The sequence below is a fragment of the Crocodylus siamensis genome, chromosome 3 (assembly GCF_052110815.1).
Source record: "Crocodylus siamensis isolate JL-2025a chromosome 3, ASM5211081v1, whole genome shotgun sequence".
NCBI lineage: Eukaryota > Metazoa > Chordata > Crocodylia > Crocodylidae > Crocodylus > Crocodylus siamensis.
In genome coordinates, this window is record NC_143397.1 from 115,349,979 (window position 1) to 115,376,542 (window position 26,564).

Sequence of the window (26,564 nt, forward strand, 5' to 3'; positions counted from 1 at the left end):
TTGAATTGAGACGAAAAATTGCAATTTCTTGCAAAATAAAAACTCAAATGTTTAATTTAGTAACATCAAAAGATTTCATTTTGATTACTTAATAAAATAATATGAATTGAAATAATAAAATGTAAAACATTTTCCTAATTGAGAGAAAATACTGACGCTAAGCTAAATATTTCAGCAGTATAGAAAAAGGAGCCTGAAATTGGAACTTATTTACTTTGACATTTTTTCCTGCAAAAACTATAATAAAAATGACCAGTTCCTGTGAAATATTTTGTTTCTGACAAAACTGCATTTTCATATGAAAAATATGTTCTGTTATTTTTTTTGGTCAAGCTGTAAGCAGAACACGTCTTCATCACTCCTGAGTAAAGGCCACTGTGAAAACATTAATATCAGCCTGAAGAACAGATTTTTTCCAAACATTTGCATTATTCCAGTAATTGATTCAAGATGCACCTGCATTCATTCTCCTGCTTTAAAGCATTAAAGAAGGCATAGTCCCTGCCCCAAGGAGCTTATAAAGCAGAGAGAGAGAGAATGAGAGGGAGGAGCTAATAGAGGCATAGATGGCCAGGAATGGAAGGGCCTGATCATGCAAATTGTAAAGACATGGGGACATGTCCTCAACTAAATACAAATTCAGGTAGCTCCATTGTCTTCAAAGCACTGCACCTGTTTACCCCAATCAAGAATTGGCCCATGAGGTTTTGCACATATAAGGCACCTGCCTGACATTACCATACAAGAATGTGATCAAGGTAATGGTCGGTCTGGAATAAATTTTCACTGTCAGAAGTTGCCAGTGCTACTCAGGAAAATAATGTCTTTCTAGGGTGAGTAGAGGGTTCAAATTGTAGCCATACAAATGTTATCAGTTATCAGCCTTTTGAAGAGCCATTGTTTTCTCTTACAATTCTATTATTTAAAAACAGGCATGTAGATCATTTTGTTTAAAAGCATTACAGAGGAAGGAAAGAAAGGAAAATCCTCCCATCCCTAACTGTTGCAGTTCAAGCAGTTCCATACAGCCAAATCAAAGTTTCGTATCTATTCCTGGGGCTGGATCCTGAATTGGCTGCAACCCATGTAGTTTTGTTAGCTTCAGAAGAGCTATGCCAATTCATATCAGCTGAGGATCTGGCCCCTGATTTATGATGGAGGCATTGGCGGCCCCTTAACTAGGGTATTGCAAATGGCAGTATTATACCAATACCATGGCACAGGATGCTCTAGCTGTCTATTACTCCCAAAGGACTTGTTTAAGGGCAAGAACCATGATGAATACAGCTTAGGTGGCTCAATTACTTAGGGACTCAATTACTTAAAACAAAGAAACTAGATGAAAAAAATGACAAAAATTCAAAATTATTTCTCTGCTGGAGGTCACATATAACAGCCCTGTCATCCATAAATCTGGAAGTCTCCAAGGCACTCTATTCCTAGAGTTGAGAGATGACAATTAATTGGTATTTTACTTACCTCATCCATGCAAATTATGCAGGAAAACCTCTAATTACTGTGTGTTACATGTATATAAGGTCAGGCTGGGCCAGTTTTTGACAGTGGTGTAAAATGGATTATTGTGTACCCACCCTGTTGGGGCCCTGATCCTACGTGAAGATCTGCTCATACCCACCCCAGGATTCATAAGAGGGAATCTCACACAAGCTGATGAAATTGTCCACTGGTGCAAGGACCTCTGGTGGCAGAAGCCCACCCAGAACTGGAACCTAGATTCCTGGTAAAAGCAAAATGAAAGAGGGAGCACAAACTAAGATCTGACAGAAACACGTTTTCTGTGAGACACTTGAGCAAGTTGAAACCAATGATGTAGGGAATAAGCAGTTTTTAGATGTGGCTGTGAACAATTTATTAAATTTTGGAGACAAGCATTTTTAAATGCTTACAAATCCCACAAGATTCTTTAACAGCACAGTGATCATATCAAGGTCTGCATGGAAGAAAGTCTGTACCCACAAAAAGTAGCAGTTTCCTTTTCAGTGCTAAGTTCTGCCTGTGTCTATGCATGGAGAAAGGAGGGGAAGGTAAGTGTGTGTTTGTGTGTGCGTGTGCACATGCATGAAAGAGAGAAAAAGGGAGAATAGATGGAGGAGGTGGATTCCTCAGTGGCTTAGAGGATTGCACTAATGTATTTTGAAGGAGGGCTCTGGGCACTGAAGTAATGACAGGGAGCCCATCAACAGCACTGAGACTTCTCTAGAGGATATTTTCCACTTCCACCAAGTAATGAATGGCACTCCCTGCAAAGGGAAGTTCAGGTTCTTACCCAGTGGAGCTATGTTTTATCAGCCATGTAGTGAGTCAGATGCTCCTGTAGAATCCCTGATAGGAAAACTCACCTAGCAATCCAGGGTTGGGAAATCTCCAGGAGTCATTATACGTTGAATACTGTGGGTGGCTGTATGGACTTCCAGAGAACTCACTCCCTGAATCAGAGACAAAGAAGAAGGAGAAAAAAAAAGGGTAACTGAACATTAGAAACACAAGTAAGTTACATAAGTGAAAAGAAGCAACTAGATACATTCCATAGGTTAGTTAATATGCAAAGTAACACTTAGCCAAGGCGCCAACACCTTTGTTCTCTGTGGAATGAAAGCTCTCTGAAGTCTATGGCTGTTTTTCGATAGAGTCACTACAAGAGAATCCTATAGCTAGATATTAGGGTATCGCTCATAGAAATTTTGGGTCACATTATTCTAGGACGATATATACAAGTGTCCCTCCAACAGTAGATATAACTACAGGTCTACCCAACTCAAGGAGGCAGCTGGCCAATTTCATGGGGAGATCTCAAGGCTAGCTGCCATCTTTGCTGGCTGATCACAGCAGGTGCCTCCCCCCATGCTTCTGATTGGCCAAGGCGCCCTGGTGGCCACACCCCTCACCACTAATAGGACACAATGGCTGCCAATTGATGGAGAGGGGCAGGGTCGCACAACAGGCAGCCCTTGCAGCCAATCAGCAGTGAAGGGTGGGGACAACTGTCATCTTGCAGGCAGCAGCCATCTTATATTTGCATGTTAATTTCAACCCTTGTACAATGTATGATCAGTAATAGCAAAAGTGTTCAAAATGTACAATAATTCTGAGACAGCTAATTGATGCAGTGTATACAAAACCCAAATCACTCTCAGGGAGTCTTAACCAACTTTTGGGTTTGCTATCAGCATTTTCTTATGACTGCCTGCCTCAAAATAAAGAAATGCTTTAACTTGGAGGACCCAGTTCTCACTCACTCACTGACAAGTCATAGTGAGCAATATAAAGCAAGTAAGAACAAGATGTATTTGCATACTTATTTTCATAGTTATTTGAATATTTTTTCAGTGTACGATAGGCTTTTCAACAAATACAATAATTTTGAGATTCCAATATGATCATTTAATATTTAACATCTGGCAACACTGCCCCACTTTCCCCCTTCCCCCCAGCAGGCTGTACAGCCAGATTTGAGCACTACTGATTCCCTCTAGAGATCTAGCATTTCATTTTTCAGTAAGGTGTTTGTTTTTTCTGTGGATTTCATAGGCAGTGCCCGTTTTTGCAGGCAATGCCAGATTTTGCCATTTCGGTAGGTCCCTAGATATAACACCTATAAAATAAGTCTAATATACTGTCACTGCAAATAAATTCCACAAAGCCAGTTTCACTGATCTTTTTATTTTCGGGGTAGGGGGCAGTTGTTTTTGTTGCTTGATTGGGTTTTTTTACTGTAAATCAACTTGCATTTCTAAGTGGAAAAAGTCATTTCAAATGGAAAAATGAGTAATTTCTATTTAGAAAAGTTAGTATGTTTCCACAATTTTAAAACTTTTTCTAACTTTTTCTTAAATTAAATTGGTTGAAATCAATCTTTTCTTCCAAGGGTGTAGGTTGTAGCCATGTTGGTCTAAGGTCATAGGCAGACAAGGTTCCTTGGGTAAATCTGGTATCTTTAATTAGACCAACTCAAACAGCTGGAAAAATTCTTCTTAGCAAGCTTTCAGGCACAAACACCCTTTATCTGTCTTTTCTTGCAAGTAGTTTTAGTTCCAATGAACCAGCATTTTGCTGGAAAAATATGACAGCCAAACTTCATAATTGCCTTTTGTTTAAATATAATATGGGCCTGAATCAAAGCCCACTGAAGTTTCCATGATCTCTGATTCTTGCCCACTTCTTCCTTCCTCTCCCCCAACATCTGCTAAATGAGAAGCACATTTGAATAAGCTGCAAAGCTATATGCTAAGTTGTTAAAAACAGGTGCATTGAAGATGCTCAGAGGAGTGCAAGGCACTCCAACACCATTAGTGTCAGCAAAATAACAGAAAGCCTTATCTTTTTCAACTGGAGTAGCTCCATCAGAGCTAATAGACATATCCCAGTCTATGCAGTTCTGAGCTGCAATAATTTAGAAAGTCTTCTTATAAAGGAACTGAACTCTGGACAGCATTATGGTCATTGAGATAGTATGCTGATAAGGTAGGGTTTAAGATATAAACTACTCATATACTTTACTCTTATTGTTCTAAATTGGCCATTTCAGCTTAGGAAGGTGATGTGGGTATCACCATCTGTATGCAGAAAAGCAAACAAGAAGGAACAGGTTGAAAAATCATATAGGAAATAATATATTGCTGTGACAAATCAATGGTATAGCCTCATCTGTACAGTACACATTACCTCCATTTCCCAGGTGCACTGCAAATAAGTACAAGTTGATAGTCACAAAAGGTACAGAAAACACCTCACATGCAGGGAGGGATTTGCTGCCTCAGGATGTTGTTGAGATCAAAAAATAAGCAGGCTTCAAAAAGCAACTGGACATTTATATGAACAACAAGAATATCCAGAGTGAAAATAGTTACTGATCACATAAATACTACACATTTTGGAAAGGATAGTAGGGTGCAGGCTTTAAACCAGCCTTTGTTTTCTGCAGATTTGGAGAAGATGTATGTGAAGAAAGATTATCTCACATCTGCCTAGTGCTCCTTCATCTGAAGCAGCTAGTGTTCCCCATAGACAGAGGCAGGATGTGGGGCAAGATGGACCTTGGGTCTCAGGCTGTCTGTCCTTCTTTTCCTAAGATTGCTTCTTAGAATGGGAAGGTCAGAAGCTATTTGTGTTTCCACACTGACTACTAAAGGCGCTGTCATAGGAATAAAAGTGAAAAATAAAGATTCAAATAGTTTAAGGTAAGATTATTAAACATTATTCTTTAAAGAGCCTATTACATTTTGACTAGATTTCTATAAAAGCCTGGGTGGTTTTTTATTACTGCTACCATACAACTATATTAATCACTGTGAGCCACTGAAAATAGAGTTGTTCCCAAACTTCTATTCCTATTAAAGTACATAGCATATACATTCCCTCTCTGTTCCCTGTCCTTTTGAGTGATGAAGGACGCTGTATACAGTTCCTGAAGGTTAACTTGGCCATAATGTTCTTTCTTGTTTTAAAAAAATGAGTTACAGCAAAGAGCCAGGAGGAAAAGGATCGGTGAGAAAGTGGAAATGACAGCAAAAAGAGGAGTGAGTCTAAGGGGAAGAGGAGGAGCTAGCCCAACAAAGGAGACAAATTAGGCAAGGGAAAAGAAGTGAGAGAAGAGAGAAAGGAACTGTCACAAATAGACAAAAAATATTTTCCTCATCACAAAATATAACTGAGACCTCCACTCTAAATGTTTTTGGACATGTAATTGATATGAATAATAGACTTATGGAACAGGAATTAGACACAAAAGTGGTAACATGAAGGCCAATACGGGATGAGTTATCATTGTCTTTGGGTGAGAAGTTAGCATTACCTCACTGAGCCTGAGCATTTCATATTGCCCTCCTGTGGTGCATAACCTCCTATGACTACCACTTGCAATTGTTCTCCTTCAGCTCCTGGGTTTCCACAGAATTCCCATGTTCTAAATCTAAGATGTACTTGTGTGGTTTGGCAGGCAACTCTATGTTTTAGCGCAGGGATGCTCAATCTCCAACCCTTGGGCCCATATAGAGTCCACAAAGCCATATCATCCAGCCCACCAGGATCCACACAGGTCCAAAATGTTGGCGGCAGGTAAGTGGCGGCTGCTCTCCAGCTGCCAGCTTTCCAGATCCACGGACCCTGGGGCCTGATTCAGGTAGCATGAGGTAGGATCCTGGGCAGGTTCTGATCGGGTCAATGCAAGGTCAGAGCTGGTTGCATGAGGCGCAACCCTGCACACTAAACCTGTGTGGGATCTGCAGAAAGCCCAGCCCCACACTACTCATCTGGCCCTGGGACCAAAAGGTTGAGCACCACTGTTTCCATAGATGCAGAGGTATTACAGCACTTCTCTTGGTATACATACCAAGTTTCTGGTACCCTTTTTGTAGCTGAAGCTACCTATACAACCTAAACCCCTTTCTTGGGTTTCCTCCTTGCTCCTGGTTCCCTCTTCAACTGAGACTCCTATTCATGCATTTGGTACTATCATACTGCATTTGCCCGAGGCAGCAAAGCATATAGAATGGAAGAGTGTTCAGTGACCACCTCGGTGAATGATGCACCCAAGAGTGCACAGTAGAGCTACTGTTTGATGTGACAGAAAACCAGCTCAGGGCTGGGTCTCAACATCAGCTCACCCTCCTGTCTATGTGGGGCAGTCCACCCAGTCTCGCCTGCCATCACTTGCTGTTTAATAAACTGATTTAAAATGAGGAAGGCTGCCCATTTTAATGCCCTGATGCCGAGGGTGATATACACAGCTCTGTACCAACCCTACACCATGTCCCATGCTGAGTTAATATCTGCTCCAGCCTAAGGCCAAGCCAAATTCAGTCCTTTGCTGGGCCTCTAATGTTCTGCTCTTCTCAGGCCTAGTACATACCGACCCCTCCCACAGGGCCTCTTCCACTCCACCTCTCTCACAGGGCCTCTTTCATACTGCCCCTCACTGGGCCTCACACATCCTGCCCTACTCCATGCAGCCCTTCAGATCCCCATTTGGCCCTACTCTACATAGCCCTTCAAGCTTCTTCACTCACACACTTTAGCTGATACACACACAGCTTTACTCTTCATGGTTGTTGGCCTTCTGCCCCACACTGGGCTGAACTCAGCCACTGGTCCCTCTCCGGGTCACTCTCTGCCCCCTCCCTGGGGCTTCCCTCTTGACCCCCTCGCTGGGGCCACCAGGGTCTTATACCACCATGGTTCTTCATTTGGCTTGTCTTGAGCCCTCCTGTCTGCAGGCTACAGGCACTCAGCCCATGGGGCTCAGGAATCCAATGTGCCTGCCCCCGCTCCAGCCATGTCTGCTCTCTAAATTACCCACTGGGTAGTGGTAGCTGGGGTTATAAGGTGCCCCTTTTACTGGGGAGGCAACTGGCCTGGCATTTCTGGGGAACTACCCAGCTACAGGCAGTCCACCCAACCTATTTCTGCCATATGGTCCACCCTGGAGGGGTATCTAGAACCCAAATGGGAACCTGCACAGTTGCGAGCCAAGAGTGCAAGTAAAATGGCACCACCTAGCCACCACTACAGAGCCTTACCAAAAGACAGGACAGCAGAGTCCACCATGGTTCCCATGTACTGCCATCTGGTATTCACTTGCTCCCATCCCTTCCTAGCTAGCCATTCAGACAGAGCTAGCACATCCAGTTCCTGTGCTGAACAACCTGCAAAGCAGGTGACCATGCTGTTTAAATAATCTGTAGTATTCCAGTGTGAGAATCAGTAGAGACAAGCTGATATTTCACCACTTGATTCTTTTCTCCCTCTCTACTCTCCGCAACCTTTGCTACCCTCCCCCCTCCGTGCATGCACACGCACACACACACACACACATGCGCGCGCACACACACATCTCCAGGCCTCTCTGGGGGACACTCCAGTGCCTGACAGGCTGAGGCTTCCAATTCTCTGTTTTTTATGCCTCAGTGGTCAGGGTGTCAGGCTCCTGCAGTACAGACCAGCCAAGAGCTCGAGGAGTCACTGAACACCATCAGTTCAGTGACAGTATTGCTTGCTTCTTCCCACATACTCTGCATATCCATCAGCCATGCGAAAAAAAGGGGAAAGGAATAAAAGCAAAGGAAAGATAGAAAGAAGGAAAAAAAGAGAAATGGGAAAAAAAACCCACCAACCCTGCCTGCTATTACCATCACAGGCCTTGGATAGACAAATGGTGCAGCAGTACAGTGAAACTAAGCGAGATGAATGAACACTGCATGAGTGCCTCGTGATTTCCACCAGATATTCCAGGATCCATCAGATATACTTCTTGACAGCACTGTTTAATGATCAGCCCCAGCCCTGTTCAAAAGATATACCATGCATCAACTACCCAGGGACGTGTGTGTGTGTGTGTGTGTCCCAAGGAGTGGCTTCCATTCACTTTATGTGCTCTTGTAGCTCTTCTTGTAAAAGATCCTTTCATAAGCTGCCAAAACTAGGTTCAGGATTTCATGCTACTACTGCTAATATAGGGCCAAGACTCTTCCACCTTTGCAAGCCAAGAGACCCATTTCAGTCTACGGTGTTACACAGTGGTTTAGCCACTGCTTAATGTAAGCAAGTGTGGCATAGTATGCCACAACACAATTAGACCTAAGGAAAGAACTACTTTGTCAACATATTTATATAATACATACTGGTCACTACTTAATATTTCATTTGTGTAAGTATTTCTTGACAGTTTCATGAGCTGTCAGCTGCAAGGGAACAGCTGTACATACTCAGGAATTGATCTTGAAGCTGACATTTTATATTAGTCATTGGATAAAATGGACAGGCAGTATTAGAGGCAAAAGCAGGGGCTGGGACCCACTGTGCCAGGCTTCCTTTCCATTGTTCTTCTAATCCTACATAACTTTTCTTGGCTGTTCAGTGGGACTCAAGAGGGTATGCATGGCCTTTTAAAGCTGCCAGCCTGGTGGTTAGAGGACTTTACTAGGAAGCAGAAAATGCTGAGAGGGGCCTGCAACCTGGTTTCCCATTTTCTATTCAGGTGATATCAGGTGGAAGAGTCCTATTCCTCCACCTTTGTGAAACAGTTGCTAGCCATGGTTTTTCTCAGATTAAAGCTCTGGGGACTTGTGTACAATTCTGTGCTTTCTGTGTGGAGCACAATCATAATAGAGTATATACGGTAATAGTAGCTCTTACTGAGCATTGTCTGAAGGCTACATCTAGTCACACAGATGGAAACAGGAACCAAAATCTGCATACTGCACTTAGAGCCACTTACACATCTATTCTGGACAGCTATGAAGTATTTAGGCAGCTAAAGTTGAAACAGAACATGGATCTCTGTGTCTCCAAGTTGGGTACCAGTTGTTAACATGGCAACCACATCCTTGTTTCCCTGAATAGCCTGAATTGTCTGACTGCCAGGGCCCTGGGCAGGGAAACTGTTCTGCATGTTCAGTCCACATGAATGCCACATGTCCATCCAGTGCTTAGATATAATCCATCAGCTGTTCACCTGGCATTCTCCAGCCAGTCCACCAATGGTTAACTGTGCACATCTATGCAATACTATTTAGGAAAGATGAGGTCAAATTCCATCCTGAGCCAGGGGGTCCTAGAAAATTCTTGTGTCCCCCTTTCTACACTGCATTAGAGAAACATCTCCCATATTTATGCACTAACTTGACTAAGTTCTATCTTCTACTGTCTACCTCAATTGATCAAAGTTATTGTCACAAATAATTTGTGTGCCCCATTTACATCAACATAATTGGCCTTTATACTTGTGTAAAAAAAGGAGCAGACCAAAGTAACTTTATGCAATCTGGGGGAGATGTAGCCCTGAAAGAATCAGAGGTAAAGCTACAACAGTGGAAGTAACACCAATGTAGGTACTATCTGTCTGCAGCTCACCCCAAAGTATGGGGTCACCTGAAGAATAATGCATTGCATTTGAAAGCTTAGCTATGTCTATCTCAACCATGCAGCCAACAGAACAAAGTTCAATGCTAACAAGTGTAAGATGCTACACATTTAGAAGAATAATTAAAAACACAGATACAAAGTGAATGACAACTGACTGAGTGGCAGCACTGTGGGGAAGGATCTTGGGGGCTTGGTAGATCACAGGCTCAATGTAAGTATGCAGTGTGATGCAGCTGCAAAAAAGGCGAATGAAGTTTTGGGTTGTATCAACAGAAGCATAGGCACAAACTCTGTGGGTGTTCCTGGGCTCAAGCACCCACTGAAAAAAAATGAGTGGCTGCTCAGCAACCACAAGTGACAGCCTGCTGCTTGCAGATGTTACAAAACAAAACAAAACCAGCTTTACTGGAAGAGGTAGTGTGTCACTTCAATTCAGCTCTGCAACATCTGTAAAGATCAGGCACTTCAGGAGGGGTTTTTGGTGCTGTTAGCTAAAGCTGATCAATCAGCTATTAGATAAAAGCACCAAAAAAGTGCCACTAAACCACCTCATCTTTACAGATACTACAGAGCTGGACTGAAGTAACGTGCTACCTCTTCTGCACATGCACAGGGCTCGACATAGGAATGCACTGAGTTTAAAGTAAACCTTTTGTTTCTTTATGTCTGCAAGCACCCACTGGCAAAAACCAGTCTGCACCTATGGACAGAAATATTAGGTGTAAGACATGGAAGGTGATAGTGAATTTCACTTGGTACCAGTTAGGCCTCAACTAGAGTAGTGTGTGCAGTTTTGGGCATAGGCAACTGGCCAGGGGTGCACGGGGGGGCATGTGCCCCCCGACAGGACCAGTGCCCACCGTAATGGTCGACACTGATGCTGTCGGTAGGGCTGGTGCCCCCCCTGAGGGGACCACCGCCATTGGCAGCGTCTGCAGGTACCCCCCAGATTCAGGAGGCACCAGTCACTCATGGTTTGGGGCTCAGAATTTAAGCCATATGAGGAAAGTTTGGAAGGGGCATACTCAGCTTGTAGAAAAGGCACTTATGTGGGGACTTGAGAGCAGTCTTCAAATATATGAAAGGCTACCATAAAAAAGAGGGAAAACACCTTTTTTCTATCACTGCAGAGAGTAGGATGTATAACAGTGACTTGAAAATGCACCAAACAGGTTGAATTGGATTTAATATCTGTAAAAACTTCTTCACTGTTAAAACAGTGAAGAAATGGAATAGATTGTCTTGGGTAGTTGTGGCATGTCCTTCACTGGAGGTTTTCAAGAAGAGGTTGAATGAATATTGGTCAGGGATAATGTAGGAGCCACAATGCCTGGAGAATGCTCTGAAGAGCAATAGTTGGAAGCCCAGGAGATCTACAAACATGCATGACTTGGAGATCATGAGAAGAGCTCTACAGGCCAGGACAGCTAGATGTTAAAGATAACTATGCTCAGCATCAGGACAGTGAAGCAGAGCTCCACAACTAGCTTGATTATGAAAGAAGATTATTGGAGCTGGGAATGAGTTTATGAAGGGGAAAAGGCAAGTTCTGGTTCTTTTGATTATAGCCTGTTCCTTCTTGCTCACAGTTCTGTCACTTGCTCACATAAAAGTATAGAATCCATTATCTGTATCACCTCCAGAATTTTATAGATCTCAAATAACTTTCTTCTCATTTCATTAATACATATTTAAGATAATCACACACACACACACACACACTCTTTCATTAACATTAACGGAAGTTACAGTTAAACATCATGGAAAGATCAGACACTTTAGCTTTCCCTTTAGCTTTCTTAACCATTCCATACGGTTACAACCCTCAAGGCCCTTTCTCATCAAACTTGTCCTTGTCTTTTTTCAGCTCTAATTAGCTGTATCCTTCCCTTATCTGTGCTCCTACTTTTCAAAATTCTTGTTTAGTCCTTCAGTTGGGCAGATAAACAAAAAAACCAGGAGAAATGATATTCAATAAACTCGGCCAATGGAGGAAAAAGAACAGAAGGTTGTAGGAAAAAAATAGACTTCTGGCCAAGAATATCAGTGTACTGTCCACTTTGTATATCGGCTTCCTGGATATATTAGAGAATTCACCTCAGTCTTCACACCTGAAATGGGCCTATCTAGATTAATTGTTTTATTTTTCTCCTTCCCCAACTACCACTTGATGAGGGCTATAGCTTTCTTTAGCTTTTTCTGTGGCAAAGGAACTTACAGTAACTTTCTTAAATTAACATTCTCGTGACTTTTTATTTGCTTTCTAACGTTTTCTTTTGTGGAAGTAATCACATGGACCATAAATTTCTTCAGCAAATTCCAATAACAATCATTATCCCGGGAGTTAAGATATGCTTGACTGCATGGAGAACAGGGCTAAATATTGCACTGAGCAACCAAAATGTACCAAAGCAGCTTGCATATTACATATTACCATTATGAAATAGCTGTTAAATGCACACAACTCTAGCATCGATTTAAAACAAGTCCTGTGTGCATAAGACTATACATCAGATACAGTTGAAGTTTCAAGAATAAACTAAAGGACAGTCCTTAGGCAGCCTTATTTCCTTTTAAACTGTCTTGCCTATATCAGAACTGACTGATTGAAATACTAGTATTTTCGTTTGGTCAGTTATATTGCTGGGCAGAATTTAATTAAAGTCATATTGACTAACAATAAGAAGTATGAAAAGAGAGAGAATGTCCAGGCAATATTCCAGGATTAACATATTCATTTTTTTTCCTGATAATTAATGTTTTTCATTGCAACAAGCTGTCAGTGTAGTCCAGCATGAGGGAGAAAGAGGTGGGCAAAGACCTCTGCTTAGATGGAAATATTATCACACACAACAATTTTCAAATTATAGAAAACCACTGCATAAACTAACTTATTTTCATCAAACAGTGTAGACGTGTATTGATCAAAATATGCTGCAGACTCATGTCGATTTTGGTGAACTGTTTCAGTTAAATAAACTGGAAAAAAAACCCATAAAATCCAGACATTTTTAAATTGAACCAGTTGTTTTTTTTGATTCAGCATGTTGCCACATTTTGAAATTAATTTCAATGTTATTAAAAGATTTTAAATGCTCAAAATCCCAAATAGGAAACTGGATATTTTGAGTACAACAGAACTTTCACTGATGCAATTTTCAGAACTGCCAACAAGAAACGAACATGTAAAGCCAGTTATTGACACAGCTCTAATCTGCAAACACTGACCCTATCAATGGTTTTAGGATGAAAGGAGAAGATCAGAGTGCACTGCAAGTAGCAAATATAATAGCCACCATAAGCATAACAAGCAGTTTTTGTGCTCTGGATATCACAGTGGCTGACACCAACAGCAATGGTGGCAGTGGCTGAGGCAGTGGCAGCAGGGACTGGGGTAGTGGCACTGACTAGGCCAGCAGAGGCAGTAGCCACCAAAATTATACTTGCACTAAACTGACCTCCAGGCTGTTGCCCTCGATTGATGGCAATCAGGAAAATGCTTTTTTTATAGACGGAAAATGCTTCTTTATGATGAGATTATTGGATTAGATAGACAACTGCTCTGACCCAATATGCTAATACCTGTGTTCCAGTACAAGTTATTCAAAGGTAAATTGGTCACTTCTGTTATACTGGTATAAGCCTTTCTCATCTTAAGTACAGGTTTTATCCTGTTCCCCATTAGGTCAATAATAAAGGCCCCTTTGATGTCCATTAAGTATACTTATGCTCCGTGGTCCATGTTCTGATCTCAGTTCAAATTGAATTAACACTGTGGATTTAGCCATCATAACTGAGTTCAGAACCTGGCCCCTACTTCTGTTGCCTTTTGTAACCAAAAAACAGCCTGACTCCCCTTTCTGTTGCTCAGGTTATATGCCAGTGTAACTGCTGATTTGAAGAGCAGCCTACTAACAGAGGAGCGGCACACTGAAGCAGTGAGCAAGGAGTCGGTTCTTTCCCTGCACAAAGCTTGCATCCCTGAGATGTATGATGGATCTCCATTACACATTCCTTGTTCACTCCATGTGGGACACTCACACTGAGGGCAGCAGGGGTTCAATGAGCTGAACAAGTACAGACAGTGTTGCAGATTTCCATGTTACAAAGAAAGAATCCACAGAGTATAGTGGAGAGAAGTGTTTGCCCTTCTAATACAGACATTCTTATGCCTCTGTATGTCAATTTTCCCCCTACTTCAGTCCTAGAAAGATATGAAAGCAGTTATCTGAGCTGAGATACAATGATGGCGCCTTTGTCCCCCTGCTTTAGCTCTGGCATGTTAAAGGATGTTGCTGTTTGGGGCATTGTACCTGGTAGCTGTGTGTGAGGATTGGTCCCTAAGTTTTCAGAACAGTGGGAGCGTCTACACGTGCCCCTGACTGCGCAATTGGTACTGAGTAGGCATTTAGTACTTGCTTTGCAATGTACTGTGTGGTTGGTACTGCACAGTCCTGGCAATGCACAGGTCATTGTTGACCCTACTGTGCAATAGCAATGAGCTACTGTGCAGTAGTGGTGGCATCACACAGTGACATAGCGCCTTGGGTAGACGTGCCCAGTTTAGACAAATTCTTGTCTCCAGCAGGGGGTTGGCCTAGACAACTTCCTGAGGTCCCTCCCAGCCTGATTTTTCTATGATTCAATGAGCTAAGGCTCCACCCAAAATCTTTTGAAATAATGGAAAGACTCCCAGAGAGTTCAGTGGGCTCTGGAGCAAGCCCATAACTAATGATGTACACCCTTGCATATCTGTTTCTGAAACACTCCTTCAGGACTCCTTCAGTTCTGAAACACACCCAGCAATACAACTTGGGCATCTGCCATTGTTCCAAATGCCTTTAACTAATATTGCATCTTTGGGCTTGACACTCCTCTTACTTGGTTATGTTGCAATAGTAAAATTATTTTAGATTTACATCATGCAATCCAGGACCTATATATTTCTATAAGACACATTATTTACAGAAACGGAAGGTGTGCCAAGTGCAATGCATTATAGGCCCCAACAGACAAATATACATCCCTGAACTCAAAATGTGTCTCCTGAGCTTACACAATGGGCAGACTATTACCTGCCTGTGTGCACACAATGCGTGTCAACAGGGATGCTAAGCACAACCACACACTAATTCTGCAATTCCAGACAAGGAACTCCTGTAGAAAAGCCCCGTTTAATTCCTGCAGTCAAATTCTATCATCAAAGTCAGAGCAAGGGGGCCTAACAGACCAACCCGCTGGTCTCTCTACCAAATCATGACTGTGCTCGGCAATATATCTGGTAGTTATTACTTAGCCGGAATGCACACTGAAGAACCAAAGCATTTGCCTGGGTCTGGTATGTAAAATATGGCCCTCTATCATTTAAATTACAAAGCACACCATTCTAACAGAATAAACACATGCCTAAATACTTCAGATGAATCCTACTTGCATCTTATATCCGCCTATTGTCACCCAAGGACTTAGAATGGGTATTTCTTTGAGTGAGAAATCTGCCAAATGGATCCTTTCTGGGTAGTTTAGCTACAGGAAACACATAAGCCCCTCCTCAAGGGTGGGTTTGGGTTGGCACATGGCTCATTTGACTGCAGTTGAGTTCAGCGCAGACTCTCAACACAAGAATATGTCAGCTAAATGCAGAGGGGATTTTGCACCAGTTTCCCGCTGGAGTCAATGAAAGTTAAGGTGCTTAGTGCCTTCTAAAATGTTCTCAGCACTCTTTATCATTAAGCCCAAAACATGCTAATGGAGGAATGCTAACCATGACAGCTGATTGAGAAAAGGAGTTTAATTAAAAGAATAACTAGATATGAATGAAGACTTTTTTTTAATTGAATGATTTTTTTAATTTTTGTTTTCAAAATGTGTTATATGCTTCATTTTCAAATGGCAGAAATTTCACTTTCTCTTGGTTTTTTAGCAGTGCTTAACTTGTTCTGCCACTGATGGAAAGGTGAAAATGTCAGGAAAAAATAAGAAATAAAATATTTTTTCTCTATTTTTTTATTTATTTATTCATTTATTCATTTGGATTGGAAAACATTTAGAAAGAGTAAAAGGATTAATTGAAATGAAGAAAAATGATTCTGTACTTTTAATTTTTTCTGCCTTTTAAACACTTTCTTAATTTTCCAGAGGATAAAATAAAATAGGGACAAGTAAACAAAATTTGGTCATTTTAGCTTTAAAAAAAAGACATGACAGAAACTACATCAAAATTTCAACCAACCCTATCAAAGACAGAGTCCTGGATAAATCATGGGCAGGAGATGTCTGGCTGACAACTATTAACTTGATGCTGAGATATTAATAAGATGCTGTCTTTTGCACATTTTGGGAAAACAAAAAGTTCTATACATAAAAACTTATTTTCAATGTGAAGTGTTTAAGTGGGAGTTTTAGGCACCTAAATGCCTCTGTGGGCCGGGCCTCTGTGTTAACTGCTGATAACATAACAGTGAGCTGAGTTATTTTTCCACTATATAATATCTTTATACCTTATTCTAAAAAACCTGTACATACAAACTGATATGAGTAATACATTCCATGTCTGTACAAGCTCATTTATTCTCCTAAAGAGGAAATAGCATCTTACTGATGGAAACCAAACCAAAGTATCAACGAAATTCTCAATAATGCCCGTGGGCATTATTGCCCACTGCCTGCGGCACCAGATTCCAAGTCCCTCTCAATCACACCCTGCTCTTGCTTACACACACCAAACCCCAAAGTGTAATAGTGAAGCCATACAGGGGGCAATCCCCCAGGAGGCACATCCACATGAGCGTGCACGTGCATCTTGCAGCGTCTCAAAGCCCTTTGAGACACTGCAAGAGGCACACACGGGAACGAAAAAACATTCCCCATTCTGGAAATTTGCAATGCAGGGGCAAAATTACACCCCTGGATATCCAGAGGTCAAAAAAAACCACAAGGGGGAAAAACCGGGGCAGGGCATGGTCCCCCGACTGTGCCCTGAGGCAACCAGAGGCTGGGTCCTTCACAGAGATGTTCTGGTAGCAGCCAAAGCATCTCTATGGCTGGCCGTCATCCCGGTGCTGAGGCAAATTGCCTGCCCATGGAGGGCAGGCAGCGTCCCAGCCGCAGGGAGCTGGACTCAGGCTCCTGCCCATAAGTAGGAAGCAGGAGAGCTGGAGGAGGGGTAAGGGGACCAGGGGGGACCCCCATTGGCCCCCCACCCTCCCCCTGGCTCCTGGATTGCTGCCCCGCCTGGCCCCATTCCCCACCTGCCCACAGACCCCCGCCATTGGCTGCCTAGCCCAGCCCCATCACCCACCCACACTCACCAGCAGTAGCAGCTGCCGTCGGGGGTCACTGGGGCCATGTAGAAGAGTCCCCCCATGCAGCACAGGGCCTGAGTGACAGCCACAATGGCCCCAGCTGCCCGACAGTGTGTGGAGCTGCACAGCACCGTGCCAACCCTGACCGCACCCATGGGATGAGGCAGTGGCAGTGTGGGTGCCAGGTGGCCAGGGCCAGGCCCCACTGCCCCCCGCTGCCCCATGTTGCATGGGGGGGCTGTACCACGAGGCCCCAGTGACTCCCACAGCGGCTGCTAATGCTGGTGAGTGTGGGGCTTGGGGGGGGGGCTTTTTTTTTTTTTTTGAGTTCCAGACTGGGGGGGCTGGGGGGGGCATCAGGGTGGGGCCAGATGGGGCGGTGATCAGGGATCTCTGCTACCTCCTGCTACCTCCTGCTGCCCCATGCTGTGCAAGGGGGCTCTGCCAAAGACCCCACAGCCCCCACAGTCCCTGCTACTGCTGGTGAATGCGAGTGGTGTTTTTGTTTGGAGTTTTTTTTTAGTGTTGGGAGGCTGAGGCTGGGGGTGGGGGGCAGCCTTTGGGGGGTTAGGGGAGCAGGTGGAGGTGGGGCAAGGTGGGACAGCCATCAGGGGGCTAGGAGTGCAAGTGGGGGGTGGGATTGGGTGGGGCAGCCATTGGGGAGCTGCAGGAAACAACGAAGGATGAGGCAAGGCAGGCGGCTGGGGGAGCAAGCAGGGTTGAGGCATGTGGGCCCTACAGGGAGGGGTAGTAGCCCCTGCAGGGGCCATGTAGCCCCTGTTCGGGAGCTGTAGCCCCTGTGGGGGGCAGTCTGTGAGCTGTGCAGGGGGGCTGCTCTAGAGGGGTGGGTCTCCTGCGTACAGTCCCTCCACAATCCACCCACACCTACCCACACACCCCATGGCTCTCCACATCCCCCCACAGCCACCGACATCCCCCCAGCAACCCTTCCAACCTCTCTATCCTGCAAACTCCACATCCCCATAGTACACACCCTGTGTACCCAGCTGCCAGACAGGGTAAGACCTGCTGGCTGGAGCTGTGGCTGTAGGGACAGCTGTCCCCAGATCCTGGTTAATGAAGGGGTCAGAGGGAACTGTAACTGCTCTATGATAAGAAAACCAAAGGCAAACAGCAAAACATATAGGTATTTAGCATTCATTTTATTATGATGATAAAGACACTGGTAGCCTTCCAAAGTGCTTAACACTGTAGATATATCAATAAAACAATGCCCAAGTGATCACTGTCTCTCTCTCTATATATAGTGGTCTTTTGTTTTAATTGTGGAGGAACATGGTTTACAGAATATTTTACAGAGTGACTTTGGGACTTTTTATCAGAGACTTTTCAGTTTTCAAATAGGGAACATCAGAATTCCTGCTGGGCTTTTGAGACCTCTGCCTCTGATGTTATTGAAAGTAGCTGTAAGGGACACCTCCAGAACAGTTTCACCGATACATTTCCAGGTTTGCCATGTGTATGAGAGAGGACAGGCACAAAGTGCTCAGCTATGTCAGGGATATGGCATAGATGTGTCATAAATAACATAGGCGCCCCAGTTCTATTTTTATAAGGGCCTTTAGGTTATGTTGGCACCAAACACAGCCATACAGATGCAGCCAAGCCAGCTTTAAATTAGCTAGGCCACATGCTATTTTTAGTGTAGCCATAGTAGCACAGGTCTTAGAGCTGGTTGATCCCCTGAGTACTTACACAGGTTCCTGGATTTACAGTGCAAGTTGCCCTAAAACTGCATGTTTCTGTGGCCATACTACTGGCATAGAGATTTTCAGCCAGGGTGCAGGAACACCCTAGGGTGCCAAGAAATCCTTTGAAGAGTGCCACAGGATGTGTGAAAATGTAAGGAGATAAGGCCAAACTTAGGCTGTAGGTGTGGAGAGATAAGCACAGGCTCGGGCTCTCCCTGCCTGGCTACAACTCTTTATCCCCACTTTTGGCCCTTCTGCAAGGAGGTAAGCACTGTAATATATAAATTAGTTTTCAGAATGGGATGCAACTCAATTCACAAAAGTTTTGGAGGGGTGCTTTGAGTCTAATGAGGGGAGCCTCAAGTCTAACAGGGTTGATAACTACTATACTAGTAGTACCCATGCTAGCTCAGGTAGGTTTGCATGAACTGCAATTATTGTGGAGTAGATATGCCCTTAGTTGCTAATGAGTATTTAGGAGTTGAAGGCCAAATCTACCCAGTAGACTTACCATGCTCAGCTGTGACACCTTCAAGCACATTGTGCTGCTCCACCATCTGCTCCTAAACTAGAAGCAGTGTCTGGGTGATGCTTCACATCTATAAGGTGCAGCAAGTAGGCCAGTCATAGTTTCATAATTTCTAGGGTCGGAAATGACCTGAGCAGATCATTGAATCCGACCCCCTGCCATGGCAGGAAAGAGTACTGGGCTCAAACGACCCCAGCAAGGTGTACATCTAGCCCTTTCTTAAAGACCCCTAGGGTAGGAGCCAGTAGCACTTCTCTTGGAAGTTGGTTCCAGATCCTAGCCGCCCTGACCGTGAAGTAGCGCCTCCTGATATCTAGCCTAAATCTATCCTCTGCCAGCTTGTGACCATTATTCCTGGTCACTCCTGGCAGTGCTCGGGGGAACAGGGACTCCCCCAATGCCTGCTGGTCCCCTCTGACTAGTTTGTAACAGGCCACTAGATCCCCCCTCAGCCTTCTCTTGTGGAGGCTGAACAGGTTCAGGTGCCGTAGCCTCTCCTCGTAGAGCTGCCCTGCTGCCCCTGATCATACGAGCGGCCCTCCTCTGGACCCTCTCCATGTTGTTCACATTCCTCCTGAAGTGCGGCACCCAGAACTGGATGCAGTACTCCAGCTGTGCCCTAACTAGTGCCACATAAAGGGGGAGGATCGCCTCCTTGGACCTGCTTGAGATGCATCTGTGGGTGCATGACAAGGTGCCGTTGGCCTTCCTGACTGCATTCCCACACTACTGGCCCATGTTCATCTTGGCGTCAATGATGACTCCAAGATCCTTTTCTGCCTCTGTACTGATGAGAAGGGAGTTCCCCAGCCTGTAGGTATGGTGCTGGTTCTTCCTCCCCAGGTGCATCACTTTGCACTTGTTGGTGTTGAATCCCATCCTATTCTCATCTGCCCACCCCTGTAACCTGTCTAGGTCTGATTGCAGCCTGTTCCTCCTTTCTAGCGTGCCCACGTCCCCCCACATCTTAGTGTCATCAGCAAATTTGAACAGGGTGCTATTTACCTCCTTGTCCAAGTCACTGAGGAAGATGTTGAACAGTGCAGGCCCGAGGACTGAGACCTGGGGGACCCCACTGCCCACATCCCTCCAGGTCGAAAATGACCCATCCATCACCACTCTCTGGGTGCGGCCCTCCAGCCAGTTTGCAACCCGTTTGACTGTGTGGGTGCTGACACCACAGTCCCCCAGTTTCTTAATGAGAACAGGGTGAGAGACAGTGTTGAAGGCCTTCCGAAAGTCCAGGAAGACTATGTCCACTGCTACCCCTGCATCTAAGGATTTGGTGATCTGGTCATAGAATGCCACCAGGTTGGTCTAACAGGACCTGCCGCTAATGAACCTGTGTTGGTTGCCCCTAAACATAATCTCCCCTGCTGGCCCCTCGTGGAAATGTACTGGAATAATTCTCTCAAAAAGCTTGCCCAGGATTGCGGTAAGATTAACTGGCCTATAGTTTCCCATGTCCTCCTTCTTCCCCTTTTTGAAGATGGGAACCACATTGGCCCTCTTCCAGTCCTCTGGCACCACACCAGAACACCACAAGTGCTTGTAAAGCCGTGCCAGGGGTCCCGCAGTGACCTTAGCCAATTCCCTCAGTACTCAAGGGTGGAGATCGTCCAGACCAGATGATTTGAATACATCCAGTCCCTCCAGAAGTTCCCTAACTAGTTTCTCACTGACCCTTGGCCTAGGTACGCCTCCACTGAGGTCTAAGGGGGGCCCTGAGGTGGGTGGCTGTTCCAGTCCCTGCTCAAGAAAGTGGAGGCAAAGAAATCGTTAAATACGTTGGCTTTGTCATCTGGTGTGATGACCAAATTTCCTAGCTTGTCCTGCAGGGGCCCCACATTACCCGGAACCTTCTTTTTACCCCCTATGTATTTAAAAAAGGACTTCCTGTTGTCCTTGATCTGGGAAGCTAGTACCAGTTCCATCTCCGCCTTGGCCTTCCTGACCGCCTCCCTGCATCCCCGAGCAACTGCAGTATAATCCTCCCTGGTGATGGCCCCTCCCTTTCATTGTGTGTGCACCTCCCTTTTAGCTAGGAGACATTCCTGGATGCTTTTGGTGAGCCATGGGGGCTTTTGCGCCCCCCTGCCCCCTTTGATCATGTTGGGATTACCTCCCTTTGGGCTTGGAGGATCGTCTCCATAAGGAGCAACCACTCTTCCTGGACACCTGGCTCCCCTCCCCTCTGGGACCTCAGTGCTTCCCTGACTATTCTCCTTAGCTCATTGAAGTCCGCCCTCCTGAAACCTAGGGCTGCTGCCTTACTGCATGCCTTTGCCACCTTGCGCTGGATGGTGAATTCCAGCAGGCGATGATCGCTGTCACCCGGGTGGTCGAGCACCCGCAGCCCCCTCACCAGGTCATCACCCGTGGCCAGCACTAGGTCCAACAAGGTGTCTCCCCTGGTGGGGCTGTGCACCTCCTGGGTTAGATGGAGGTCCTGCATTTTGGCTAGGAACCTACACGAGCAGTCAGACCTGGCTGACTGCCCTTCCCAGCAGATGTCTGGAAAGTTCAGGTCACCCATGATGACCACATCCTTTGACCTAACTACCTCTGTGAGCTGACTTAAGAATTCCTGGTCTAGCTCTTCCCCTTGGTTGGGAGGTCTGTAGTAGACCCCACCGTTAAATCTCTAAATCAGCATGAGGGTAGGCTAACTGGCCCACTTGCTCATGGATATTAATTAACCCACCCAAGCCATGCAACTGTAGCTACATTGCTTCTGGTGTAAAGGGAAATTCATATGGAGCAGTGTGGCCCACACGAGGATACTGCTGGTGGGCACGGGAAGTCTACTGTATAAATAAACGTGTATAAATAAATTCTTCATCAGATCTGATGAAAAATGTCTTGCATTTAAAAGCTTGTCTAACTTTATTCCAACCATGCAATTGATCCAATAAAAGAGAACACCCCAAAAAATCCTTGGCTCTTGTATAATTCCTGGACCATCATGGCTACAACAGCCCTCTAACTGCCATAACACTGAAAGTCAATGGCACTTTGGTTCTTTAGGCACTTTTTGCAAATGTTACCCTGCGACTATTATATGGGTATCCGCAAGGCACTAATGGGGGTTATCCTTAGCAGTCAGTAATAAACGTACATCAAAAAGTAACAGAGTAAAATAAAGAGGTAAAAGACAGACCAGTTAGTAAGATGTGTTTGTAATATGAGTAAATGTGGTCACAGCCCTCCTCTGCCCTGCCCCCACACATTGCACCCAACAGTCACTGCCAATAACACAAGCCATATTACAGGTTGGGAAGGACTTGGATATCTTACTTGAAGACCCTGCAAAATTTACAGCCTGTCCTTTCAGTAAGTGCAAGGTCGTTCAGAGAAAAGTAACTTGCCAAGGAAGGTCACTGAATTGCTAACAGAAGAGGTATTCAAGGCAAAATGAAACAAGAAACTAATGGGGATCCTGAAGAAATCTATGAATACGGTAATGTGAAAAGCTACACTAAATAACTCAGCAGGTCTTTACAGCTTTAACATCTACCTATCATTATGCACATGCCTACATGCATTATATTGCATGCTATAACATCTGCACTCCGTTCCCCGTTCAATGTCAGCATTTGCCAACATTTGCAACATCAAAATATATGAGAAAGCAGTTGTTTCTTCTTCCAAGAAGAGGTAAAACCTGCAGTATTTCAGGTTCCACCAGTTCATAAATGTTTCTCTCCATATATCTGGAAGAGCTTATAGAGAAAATAATTGCAACATCAACTGTTTCCCTCTACACCTGTTCCACAAGATTTAAAGAAAACCCATCCTGCCCTCTCCCTTGCTACATAATGTTAAAAATTCTATCTATATTTTGCTTCCTTTCTGTGCTTTCTTCTGTGCAGCTCTGAACACCCCTGAAACAGCAGGTCATTGTTAGTTTCATTTTCAAATTACTTCCTCAATCCATATTTCTCTCTGACATACAAAATAACATTACTCGCAAACACTTTCCTGTATATAAGTTCAGGGTCCTCCACTGAAACGCAGCAGCAGAACCACACACACATGTACTTCAGACTGTTAAAAAATGTCTTTGTTCACTTCACACCAACCACACTGTGTGCACTAGAGACACCTTTATAAAGATTACTGAAGATTAAGATATAATTAATATACATTTTAATAAATGCTTATTTAATTCACTGTTATAAAGTACAACAGATCAATAGGTTGCTTATGACCTATGATCTATAACACCTTCCCATGGCTATGCTGATAACCATCTAAAACACATTATTCATATCTGGAGTCTGCTTATAGTCTTCATTAACCCTTTAACAAGCCATGCATAAATGTAACCCTTATAGAAACTTTGACTTTTTTTTTAATCCTAGCAATGGCCTTTTATGTTTTCTGCAGTGATGTCAAAAATAGTAGGAAAGTAGCAGCACCTTCAAAGCAGCTCTCCTGGTTTCTGCAAACATCAGTTAGGGATTTCATTAAAGTTTTGTTAATAGGATGGCTCCAAACTTCCTGATCACATGAAAATTGTCACTTTACATATAACAAGAGTTACATAATTCCATATTTTATTATGATACACATTGATTCTATATCTTCTTTTAGTTTTTTTTTTACATGGACAAGTGTTGACTTTTTATTTTAATAGCTTACAATAGATTCTCATATATAAAAAATCAGTAACATGCAGATTTTTGTAACTCTACCTCATTTCTGGGAAGCTACAAGGCACAAAAATCCCATCGATGATTAATGAGTTCTGGGTTAAGGTGGACATACCTTGCTGTGAAGTCACTGTACTATTCTCGACCCGCGCTGCCTGCCATAAAATTTTAATGCTGCTTCTGACATATTTATGAAACACCTCACCCAGTCTTTGCAGGAAGACAAAAAGATTTACATCTGCAATTACTGCAAGCATGCAGGTTTTAGCTATGCACTTTAAACTTTTGTATACAAAGGTATTTAACTTTAATACAATAAAGGTAGGTGGTGCCACAGAGCAACCATATTGGAACTGCATTAACTAAGAGATTTATTCCTCTAAACAAAGAGGACAACTGTCCAACCTGGCTGCAGACACCATCTCAATTAATGCTGGTAAAGAATTCTTTCTCACCCTTAAGGCTTCCCCTCTCAGACAGACCCCCTGCTCTTTGCAACCACACAGCACTAGAATGGTCAACCTGAAATGAGAATGTGAAACAGTGGCCCAATAGTTTGTGCTTCTGAGAATGCAAGGCAAACTCCTCATATACTTAGCCAACTGTTTGTTGCTCTATATGGAGCTTGGGGTGAAAGGCCTTTCCTGAATCCTGAACGTGCAAGCTTACACACCATAGCATGAGATTTGATAAACTTTGGCTTTGCCTCGGCATACGTGGCTGCAAATGTAACAGTTCCTTGTAAAATTATAGTCACCTTTTAAAACTCCATATAGGGGGCTACATTCGGACCAGTCCTGCACATGTACTTGGGACAGAGATAAGACAGCAGGAGGCTCCTTCTCCCTGCACAGCATGCTGCACTGAGGCTGAGCACACCTGTCAATACTCTCCAGCTGTGATGGAGTGTGGACAGCTGGACTGAGGTGGCAGCATACATCCGTAAGCTTCCAGTAGCAGGAACTGAGGGAAAGGGATTTTCTCCAAGTCCCACAGAGTCACTCTCTACACTTGTCTTATGTGTTGACTTTGGAAACATTGCTTTGGTTTCTATGACTCCCCTTGTTTACATACTGACCTCCCCAAAGAAAAGAAGTAAAGCTGACCTGGAGATTTGACTTGATGCCTTTCCATAGCAATGTACTTCACAGACCAAGTGTGTGCTAATTTCACAGACAGGGTATGTGCTGCATCACGTTATTGCCTTTTATTTGCTCTAAGTTGACTGGACATTAACATCATGGAGAAAAGCTGACTGAAATACAGAATTTTCAGGCTGCAGGAAATTTTAGCAGTTAGGGACTTTCCACCCCACAAGAAATAACGGGATTTCAGAATTTGATTTTGTCCCAGATTGATATGAAAAGATAATATCTTCTCATTTCTGGCTAATAGAATACTAAAATATATTTTATTTCAGACTTATGGAAATGTTTCATTTTGGTACAGCAGAAATATTTCATGGCAGTAAGACTAAAAAAATAAATTTTGAATTTATTTCAAATTTTCAAAAATCATAGAAAAGTAGGGCTGGAAGGGACCTCAGAAGGCCACCTAATCCAATCCCTTGCTCAAGACAAGATCATTCCTGCCTAAACCATTCCAGACAAATGTTCGTAACACTAGTACCTACAAATTTCAGATGATGGATACTCCACAACCTTTCAAATGCTTAAGCATCATCATAGATAGAAAGTTCTTCCTAATATCCAACATAGATTCCCCTTGCTGCAATTTAAGACCATCACTTCATGTCCTGTCTACTTTGGACACAGAGAATATATGATCCTATTTATAAAAACCCTTTTTATATTTGAAAACCAGGGCCGGCCTGTCCTATCCTGCAGAACCTGTGGCCACAGGAGGCCCTACAGGCAAGGGGCCCCCTGCAGCCGTGAACAGTCCAAATCAATCCCATAGCAAAGTGGGGGAGGGTTGCCACCACTCCGCATTGCTGCCGCTGCTGCCAGTTTCACATCCAGTCACTCAAAACCCCTTCTCTCCCCTGCTGCTGCAACTGCCACCGCCACTGCCACCAGCTTACTTGGCTATTCCCCACCTCCCCCTAAATGCCACTACTGGCTTCTTCAGCCACTCGCCACCCCACCTCCCTGCCACCTTCTTTGCATCAGGGGGCCCCAAAACTATATCTTGCAGGGGGTCCCAAAAAATTGTGGGCCAGCCCTGTTGAAAACTTATTCCTTCCCTTCTCTTCCAGAGATACAGATGCCCCTTCATCAACACAGATCACATTACAGGACCAAACAACATGTCTTATACCATTTAGGGTTCATTCACCTGCTCTGTTTTATGACACTGTCACCTGCTTACAGTGCCCCTCTGCTGTCTACATTGGGCATATGTGGCAATCATTCTATAAGAGGATGAATGGACACCAATTCAACCTCAGTTCCAGTAATCCCATCAATTCCAGTAATCGCTGTTGCAGAATATTTTAACCACTCTAGATGTTCTATCACTGATC

General features: G+C 44.0%; 1 long non-coding RNA gene across 1 annotated transcript in view; it reads right to left on the minus strand.

The window, feature by feature from the left end:
• The window catches only part of LOC149868706 (uncharacterized), a 66,368-nt gene that overhangs the window by 17,055 nt on the left and 22,749 nt on the right, over window positions 1-26,564 (minus strand). The window contains exon 2 of the long non-coding RNA XR_016441017.1: window positions 2,361-2,447. This is a non-coding gene — a long non-coding RNA (uncharacterized LOC149868706). The remainder of the gene's footprint in view (window positions 1-2,360; window positions 2,448-26,564) is intronic.